The 10,227-nt window shown below is 40.9% G+C and overlaps 1 non-coding gene across 1 annotated transcript; it reads right to left on the minus strand.

Moving 5' to 3' along the window:
* Window positions 1-7,756: 7,756 nt before the first annotated feature.
* Window positions 7,757-7,861, minus strand: LOC133308094 (small nucleolar RNA R71). The gene has a single exon (XR_009751129.1). It is a non-coding gene; the product is annotated as a small nucleolar RNA R71 (small nucleolar RNA).
* Window positions 7,862-10,227: the final 2,366 nt, after the last annotated feature.

Consider the following 10,227-nt stretch of genomic DNA (forward strand, 5'->3'; position numbering starts at 1 on the left):
TGGCTAGCCAAACTCAGGGTTGATAATAGTTGGGGTACGCATTGGTATAGCATTCCACCAGATGGGTGTAAGGACATAGTATTAAAGGATTGTAGGGGCTTGTCTATGCCCATTTTTGATTCAGTCTAGTTTCTTTTTGCTTTCCTTGTAATCCAAAAACAAAAAAAAAACTAATAGGATTTTTTTTTGAAGTTTTCCCTAAAATATATTCAATAAAATTTAAAAATATTTAATAAAATTATAATTCTTTTTCAAGCTTACTGCTCAAGTAAACAAATAAATAAACATATAATTTTTTGGCCCGGGCTCCGGTTGGAGCCTGGCTCCGCCACTGCATTATCATCCCCACTTGTTCAATTCTGTGACACCAATTGACCTACCATCATTTAGTTACGTGAGGTTTGTCTTCCATTGTGCAACAAAGAAAGAAACCAAAATATGGGCTCTCCTGATTTAATACATTAGCTACTGAACTATGAGATTAACAATTACGTTTTTACTTCACCAAATTAAATTATTTTAAAGCTTAAATACACTTTCTGAGCCATAATAAGACTTTACAACATTCTACAAGGCATACAACCAAATACAGGGTAAAAGAAATGATTGTTTAATGTAGCTGCTTAGAGTTGGACTTGGTACTAAAAGTCACATATATGTTACAACACCAACTACGCATTTCAAAAATGTTAATGTTCTTTCATTTGGTGGCATTTAGCGTATTTTGCTTAAACTATTCCTTCAAGCAAGGTTAAGCAAAGTGACAATGACACCGAACTTAAAACCAAGTGCATTCAACCGCGGAACACAGATAACACAAACGACAAAATGAAAGTAACAAATATATAAATCTAGAGCGTCTTCAGATACCTATCGTGGCGACACTACCACTTGGCCATCCAGTAACGCTAAACGACAACGTTGAAGTTCACTAGTACGTACCAGTTGGTGGTTTTTTTTTTTTTTTTTTTTTTTTTTTTCAATATCACAAACCTTATCCTTATTCATGAAGTGCGCGATATGAGGTTGATACTCTTTTTGATTTCTAGTGGATATAAAAATCACACCGGTTCCACACCGATGCGTGGCATCTATCAATTAACATAATGAATCATAATACCCAGGAGCGCTATTTCAAGTATTAAAGGAGCCTATATTACGAAATGGTGGTAATTTAGTGGGTAATAAGAATTTGAGTAAGTGAAAATGAAAGCATCGGGGTATCCATATGCTACCCGGAAGGAGTTTAAATATCTTTAAGCCTCACTCGCGTCGCACTCTGGATTAATCTCATAAAAGAGTTGAAATGAAAATATTGGACGGTCAACTCGCCTTAAAGAGATAATTAAAATCGAATTAACTAAAAAAAAGAGCTTATATTTAATAAGTGAAAAAAAGATATTTTTTAAAAACTCTTATATGATTTTGATTTGAATCACTTATATTCTTATATTTTATTTTTTAATCACTTGTCTATTATGATTTTTTTATATCAAACCCATTATAAACACTGTTAGAAACCAAACTAATATGTCTATTTTGGAACAGTGACCATTTTGTCACTGTTCATCATAAAATTTACCAGAATGCCATGTGCACAGTAAAATTGCCAAACTGCCACGCAGGCTAATTCGCTACACAGTGTAGCGAATTAGTCCTGCTGATGTGTCACCTCCCCACTCGTCCACGTATACCTGGTCAAAAGGTCAGCCTGGTCAGTCACCTTTTGGACACATGTCACATCCCTGTTGGACACATAATTCGCTACCCTGTGTAGCGAATTATGTATCAGAAGGGTCAGATCATGTCAACTCAAAGTCAGTCCACGTGTCACTTCCCCACATAATTCGATGTACTGCATAGAGAATTACGTGGCTATTTTTGGTATAAGTTATAGCGAAATACGTTATATCTGCCAAGTGTCATCTCCCCACTAATTCGCTAGAGGGCATAGCGAATTATAATTTGCTATCCCCCATAGCGAATTAATAGCTATAAATAAGTCCATTTCGGGTGTGAACCACCACTACGAAAATTTTCCTTTTATGTTAAGGTTTACTACTTTTGTGTTGTTGTTGAATCTTCTTAGTTTTTTTCTATTTTTGTAGGATGAGTGAGGGTATGAATGATTTATCCCCCATAGCGAATTATAATTTGCTATCCCCCATAGCGAATTAATAGCTATAAATAAGTCCATTTCGGGTGTGAACCACCACTACGAAAATTTTCCTTTTATGTTAAGGTTTACTACTTTTGTGTTGTTGTTGAATCTTCTTAGTTTTTTTCTATTTTTGTAGGATGAGTGAGGGTAGGAATGATTTAATAGCTACTGTTTATTATAATGGGAGAAAATACTTTGGTCCAAACAGGCAAGTGTTTGAAGGTAATGCAAAAATGTTTCGCATGAGCCCAAGATGCAATCTTCACGAGCTGAAGAAGTTAATATACAAGAAGTTGAGATTACAACGCGGTCAAACTCTTGCTCGGTTGACCGTTAGATGTGCCTCGGGTAACCCCGTGTAATGGGTTGGTGTGGAAATTGTCGACGATGAAGATGTAACGTTAAAAGTAGATGCAAGCACTTCTGAACACGACGAGTCAAGATTTATTGAATTGTATGCAGAAATCAACTACGGTGGACAATCCAGCAGTCAACCGAGCAATCCATGCACTGACATCATCGACATAAACATGGTGCCAGTGGTTAATCCGGAAGTCGAGGTCGCGTCCCCAACGCTTGCACCACCAACTCAAGAAATTTTTTATGAAGCGGTTCCAGCCAACGACATGTACGATCCATTTTGGCGTACAGATAGTTCCGAGGAAGAGCGTGATGAAGGTCTTGTTCCAGATAGCGAGTCATCGGATACGGATGTCGATGGTGATTTTGATTATTGTCCGTTTACTGCAGTTGAACAACCAATTCCATCGCCATGCATTGTCGGAATGCAAGATCCTCCTGTTGCAGGTATGTAAGGATTAATGCTTTATAATAAAATATCTAATATCAAAATAAAACGACATTAATATTGGGGTTTTGGATATGTTATTATGCAGGAAATTATAATGTACCATTTTGGTCTGGAATTAGCCATTTCATGAATGTTAATTGGGAATATCCAGATCAAGAATTGGATGATATGAATGGAGCACAAATACCTAACTGGTAGATCGGCGATGAGCTATATAAGGACCAATTGTTTGACACTAAGCAAGATATACAGATGGCAATTAAACAATATTGTATGGCAATTAAATAAGATGTACAGAAGGACCTGCTGGAAAACCAGGGGAATAATACATCCCAGCGTGACGGGGGGGCATGGGAGGGACTACAACAGGCGAATCAGCAACAGAAGGTGTGGAATGGTGAAGCGGCAAACCCTCGATACGCGAACGTCGGGTACGACGCTGGACATGCGGAGGGTCCTGTGTATTACGTACCACTGGTGGGGCTGCGGGCTCGCCAGGATCTGTCAATCTGGTCATACCATCACATGCGGCAACTACCCTGAGTGCCTCGTGATAAATCTGATCCATAGAGAACGATACCCGACCCTCTGGCGAAGCCATATGGACCACCGTCTCCGCGCGATCAGCCTGTAGTACATACATGAATTAACTTGTTAGTGACTGTGAAACAAGTTTATAAAACCACAGTAATCAATAGTGTTACAACATACCACGTGCGTCGCAATCGCAGCCCTGCAGGTCATCCATCGACTGGTCACTCTATGAAACCACCCCATATACTCACTGTTAACAGATAGGTGGCCCTCTTCATTATGCGCAAGAGGCAAAAGCTCCTGTAGTACCAGAGAATCCCTATCCTCCCACTGAGCGATAAAGAATCCATGTCTCTCCCTCTAATCTACGTCTGTCTTACCAGTAATGCTAATAGTCAACAGGTCAAGACAACTAATCGGAGCATGTGGAACAAGCTGCTGAAATCCAAAATACCGTAGAACTCGATCGGGCTGCTGATAGACAACGACCTGGTAACAAATAAGTGGACAGACAGAGATCCATATGCGGGCGGTGTCAGAAGGTGGTGGATTACCTGCGAAACCCAGGTATGGTCTCCAACAAAACTCACGTATGCGCATAACGTCCAGACGATGTCGGTACCTGCGAATGTGTGTACACACAGTCTGCCGCAGATCATAACTGTTAAACCTGCAAAAAATAGTCCACATGTATTACCATACAATAACCGTAAAAATAGATACAGTGTTGTTTGAATAATTTACATAAACAACAGTGCAATTACCTGAGTCCATAAGCAGCATGCTCATCAGTGACTTCGGGTACTCCAGGAGAGAAAGGCGGGAATCTGGTCCACGCCCATAATTGCCATAAGAGTGCACAACCACCCATTTCAGAACGTCTCCTGTCAGTCACTTTGCACAATTCCTTATATAAGACGGCGAGAACTGCAGAGCCCCAACTATAGGTTCCACACTGCTGGAAATTATCCAAATATGTTAAATATCTCGCAGGAACGAAGCTGGAAGCAGTGTCCCCCCGAGTATGCGCAAAATTAGTGCGCGAGTATATCTCATACGGTCAACCTCAGTGTTTGCGTGGCTTGCATAATCCCGAAACTTCTGTCGTAGGAAGTGGAGACCCAACAAACCTCCAAACAAATCCCTACCAGCCTGTGGATCAACGCCTAAGTAGTCATAGACCAACTGCTTAAATGGATGTCGTCCGTGGCGCCCGGACACAACCTCACCATCAGTGGGCAATCCTAGTAGATGATGAACATCCTCCAGGGTAATGGTTGAAAGTAGAATTGGCCTTGAAGGCCGAAACATGCGTGAAGGAAAAACAAAATTTTTCGCAAGCGGAACACACATGCATATCAAGATGTATACTTTAAGACGTATGTCATACCTTGTTCGTGAAAACTCAACATGATCAAGGTAGGTCTGAAGGGTTCAGACCCTCTAACGTTGATCCGCACCACCCGTGTCTAGATACAGGAACTCCTTCCAGTAAGACCGCCGATTGATCACCACAATAAGGCTTGCTATGCGCTCAGTGTGTGATGCAGGAGGCTAGGTAAAAGTGTTTATAAGAGTGAAGTGTTCTTAGAGAAAACCTCACAAGGGGCGCATAGATGAGTAGAGAAAGGCTTGACTTTTTCACAAAAACCTAAGGAGGAACTAACTGCTACTTAAGCACACAAGAGGAGCCTTTTAAGTTTAAAAAACAAATCAGATTTTTCTCCCAAAAATCTGATCAAAGTGGCGCCCTATGGGGAGAGAATAAGTGGAGTTGTTGCATTTCAAAAATTGCCAACAACATCCCAGAATATTCTCATGAGACTAAGTTCAAAACCTTGTCAGAAATCTGATCATGAACCATCATATAATCAGCTATATGGTGCGGCCCATATAGCCTATAAGGTGACCAGATACATTTGAGTTAGTTGCATTTCAAACTTAAATCAACTCACTCAAATATTCTCCCAACAGACCGTATCTTCTGGAGCTGATTTTGATGATCAAATCTAGCCAAAATCAGCACCACATTATCCTTGGATTATGTCCAAAAGATCTCCTCCTGATATGTTCCAACAAGATCTCATCTTATCCTTTTGTTATGAAACAACTTTTCATAACCAATTCAAATTCGAATTTCAAACATTTGAATTCAAACTTTCAAACACTTAAATTTTAAATTCAAATTCAAATTTTAAATTCAAATTCAAATTCTAAAGTCAAAGGAAGCAATGGGGAGCCGCCACGTCAGCTACAGCAGAGAAGGTAGAGGTGCTGCCTCTGCTACAGTACGAAAGCAAAGAAGCTGAGCAATGGGGAGCCGCCACGTCAGCTACAACAGAGAAGGTGGAGGTGCTTCCTTGAATCCGATACTCCTACTCACAAAAGGTGCCAAAAGCAAGGGGGACCACTTCCATTTAAGGCCAAGCTGGCAAGAAGCAAAGCTACCATTGGAGAGGATTTAGACAAAGCACGACCCTTGATGAAAGGAACAATGGAGATCAAATGAAGAACCCTATAAAAGGAACAAGCAATCCTCATAAAGAGAAGGATCAACACCCATCCTAGGACTGGTTGTCTCTTTGTTTTCTTATTTCTTTGTAAAAATGCTCACTAGGAGCTAACTTCCTCTAAGTAGGTGAGGGTTCCATAGAAGTAATCCCTTTTGTCTTAGGATAGCTTTGTAAGGAACACATATTTTATAAATGAATTTTGAGTTACTCTTTGGTTTAATTTATTGATTTTGTGAAACCCTTTGGGCTGGCAACCTCATCCCGGGACCACTCGGTTGATGAAACACTGACAAAGGCGTGTGGAGCATTCTCAAAATCCTGGGGTAGTTTAGCCTGAAGAAATGAGGGATAAACACCTGGAATGGGGAGCACTGTCATGTGAATCCATGCTCTTTTGAGAAGGCAACATGGTTTCCTTGCATATAACTCCAAGTACTATGGAGTAACGTGGAGAGTAAGGCCTTACCCTCTGCTTACCTATAGCAAAACAAGGGAAGGAGCAAAATCCACTTGTAAAATATGCTACCAGGCAGGGTTAACCAAAGGGATGAAAACATGGAACCCGTAACACCTACTTGATCTTTTTCTTTCTGAAATTAATCTTAACTCAATTCCTATCACAACCTTTTCCTCACGATAACTGAACTGTGTTTTACTAGCTGATGCTCTTACTTTCATTTCGTTGACTGCTCTTAAAGTTACTTCAATTGATGTCATTTTATTCGATGACCATGCTAAGTCATTCACTGCTCTCATCTGGTTCAGAATGGTTAACATTGTTTAACTAGCTGCCCAGAGATTGCTCTTTGTAAAGCTTAGCTGATAATAGTGATTTCTTTTATTGCTCCATTTTACAAATTAAGTTTCCTTTAGCACTTCTTACTTCACAACTGCTCCCTGAGGACGATAAATCTGGGGCTTTAATACCCTATATTGCTTGACACGTACGCTTGCGTATAGTTGAAGAGGGTTGCTCTTAGTCAAAGTAGATTGCTCCTGTTGGCAATCCTGATTACTACTCTACACTCTTGCTCTCTGAAAGAAATATTCCCGAGCAACTCTCGGTTCGACCAAGCAATTGGCGCCGTTGCCGGGGATCATTTGGCAAGAAAGGGCGTTTTTAAGGAAACATTTTTGCTGTTTAATCGCAGTCTTTTTGTTTTAATAAACCTCCTCCATTTGTATGAGCACAGAACCTACAGAACTTGGACTGGAAATAGTACTTTTTGATCCAGAACCCGAGAGAACCTTCAGAAATAGAAGAAGAGTTCAAAGGTTGAAAAACAGTACAATGGAGGAGGTTGTAAACAATGATAACAATGGAAATCATAATCATGAGCCTGAACAAGGACCGAATGAAGGAAGAGGGCCATCATTGAATGATATGGCTGCTCCCTTCAGAAATGGTCCAGAACGAGGATATGTTCCCCCTCCTCTGAATATCCCGAACTTTGAAATAAAACCTGCAATGTTCCAAATGATTATGAACGCTGGTCAGTTCCATGGACTACCCATGGAAGACCCTCACAGTCATTTGGACAATTTCACTGAGATAGTTGACAATTTCAAAGTTCATGGTATTTCGGAAGAAAACATGCGGATGCGGCTTTTTCCATTTTCCTTAGCTGGAAAAGCCAAAGAATGGAGGAGAACATTGCCCCCAAACTCCATCACCAGTTGGGAGCAATTGGCGGAACAGTTTGTTACCCGATTTTTTTCCCAAGCAAAACAAGCCCAAGTGAGGGCTGATATAGCTTCTTTTCAAATGTATGATGGAGAAAGTCTGTATGAAGCGTGGGAACGCTTTAAAGAGTTGATACGGATCTGCCCGAATCATGGAGTTTCTGATTGGGGCATCATTCACACGTTTTATCATGGTTTAACCCCACCATTGAAAGCAACTGTTGATGCAGCTGCAGAGGGAGATCTTTTGGATTTTACTTATCCAGAAACCTACCAGTTGTTGGAAAAACTTTCAAAAAAACATATTTCATGGCCTTCCACACGACACAGTGCTCCTAAGAAAGTAGGAGTTCTTGAGCTAAGCTCAGCTGATGCTCTTTCTGCACAAATGGCTTCGCTCCAGAACACTATAAAAAACTGGAAGCCCATGGAACAGAAAAAAACAACTGAGCAACTTCTTTTGACTCAATCAAGTCAGAGTTGCCCCACTTGTAGAGGTCTTCATGAATATGAGGACTGTAACAATCTAGCTGCTGTGTGCTATGCAGGAGGGTATGACAACAACAACAGGAGCAATGACAACCATCAAGGGAACAATAACCGAGGCTGGAGGAATCAGAATAATGCTGGAGGTAGTGGAGGAAACTACCAGAACCGACCCCCGTATCCCAGGCAGAACCAACAAAACTGGGATAAGGGTGAAGGGAAGTCCCAATCCTTTGAGACTTCTGTCAAGGAGTACATGAATCAAAACAGCGCAGCCATGCGAAAACTAGAAACCCAAATTGGTCAGCTGGCTGGAGCACTCAAACAGAGGCAACCAGGGACACTCCCTAGTGATACAGAAAAGCCGTCTCAAGATAACCAGGAGCATTGTAATGTTATAAGCCTGCGAGATGGAAAAACCTTACCACCCCCAGACTTAGTGGCACGACCTCGAAAGCGCGAACCAGCAAAACAGCCCATAGGAAAGGAAGTTGAAGAAGCCACTGACCCTTCACACCTTGAAGCTCAGACAGGACCAGAAGAGAAGGTCCAAAGCAATGAGTCTGCTGAAATCAAACCAGAAGATAAGATTGATTATCTATCCTAGGTCGTTTCACAGCTACATTGAGCACTTCAGTTCCCATTTCCAGAACATACAATCCATTTATTAATGAAGCAGTACCATAAACAATATCATTCAAAATGATAGAAAATGTACCATTCTTAATACTAAATGTAAAACCATCTTGTTCTAAACAAGAAATAGAAATAATGTTTCTAGAAATGTTCGGAACATAAAGACAATTATTCAAATGCAACAAAAGGCCCGTAGGCAAAATAAGGTCGGCATCTCCAACAGAATGAGCAGCAACCCTTGCTCCATTGCCAACGCGAAGATCCACCTCATTTCTCTCCAATCTCCTTGGGCTCCTAAGCACCTGCAACATATTGCAGATATGAGAACCACAACCGGTATCCAATACCCATGAAGTCGGATTAGCACAAGAATAATTTATCTCAATCATGAAAGTACCTGAGGCAGAAGCATCACCATGCTTCTTGTCCTTCACACTCTTCAGGTAGTCTGGACAATTCCTCTTCCAATGGCCTTTCTTGCCACAATGGAAGCACTCAGCATCGCCTTTGTCCTTGGATGCTTTCTTACCCTTCTTGTTGCCCTTCTTCTTCTTGGATTTTCCTTTGGGCTTAAGGGAGTCACCTTTAGCAGACTCCTTACCCTTACCCTTACCCTTGGCCTTGCTAGGCCCACCAATCAGAAGAGCTTGTGTCCTATCCTTCTTGATAGACACTTTAGCAGTTGTTAACATACTTAACAATTCATGCAAGCTCACAAGCATCCCATGCATGTTATAATTCGTTATGAATTGACTGAAGGAAGGTGGAAGTGAGGCCAGGACTAAGTCATTACTCAGTTCGACATCCATCAAGAAGCCTAGATTTCCTAGCTTCTCAATCAGCCCGATTATCTTAAGAACATGACTGCTAACAGACATGTTCTGAGACATTCTGCAAGAGAACAGTTCTCTAGAGGCCTCATACCTCTCATGCCTGCCTTTAACGTCATACAACTCCTTGAGATGTAAGACAATAGAGGGAGCATCCATATGATCATGCTGCTTTTGCAGTTTAGGCGACATGGATGCCAACATGATGCATACTGCCATCGTATCGTCATCCATGTGTTGTTTGTGGGCCTCGAAATCATATTCCGCGAACCCATCTTCCCCTTCCTTAGGAGCTACGGGTGATGCACCATCAAGAATGTAGGCAATTTTTTCGGCCCTAAGAACAATTCTCAGGTTCCGATACCAGTCCATAAAGTTTGAACCGGTCAGTTTATTCGTATCAAGTATTGAGCGCAGTGACAGTGGATTAGTCATACTAAAAACTGAAAAAAAATGTAAAGAAAGATTAATAATATATTGTCGTGTTACAATTTATTAAAGACTTTAAATAAATTGTCCCTCCCACTATTTTATCTAAGTCAATGACCCTTACCATTTGACTTAGGGTTAATC

The sequence above is a fragment of the Gastrolobium bilobum genome, unplaced genomic scaffold (genome assembly GCF_033153095.1).
Source record: "Gastrolobium bilobum isolate Gb01-03AN ecotype WA unplaced genomic scaffold, APGP_CSIRO_Gbil_v1 utg7201, whole genome shotgun sequence".
Classification (NCBI taxonomy): Eukaryota; Viridiplantae; Streptophyta; class Magnoliopsida; order Fabales; family Fabaceae; genus Gastrolobium; species Gastrolobium bilobum.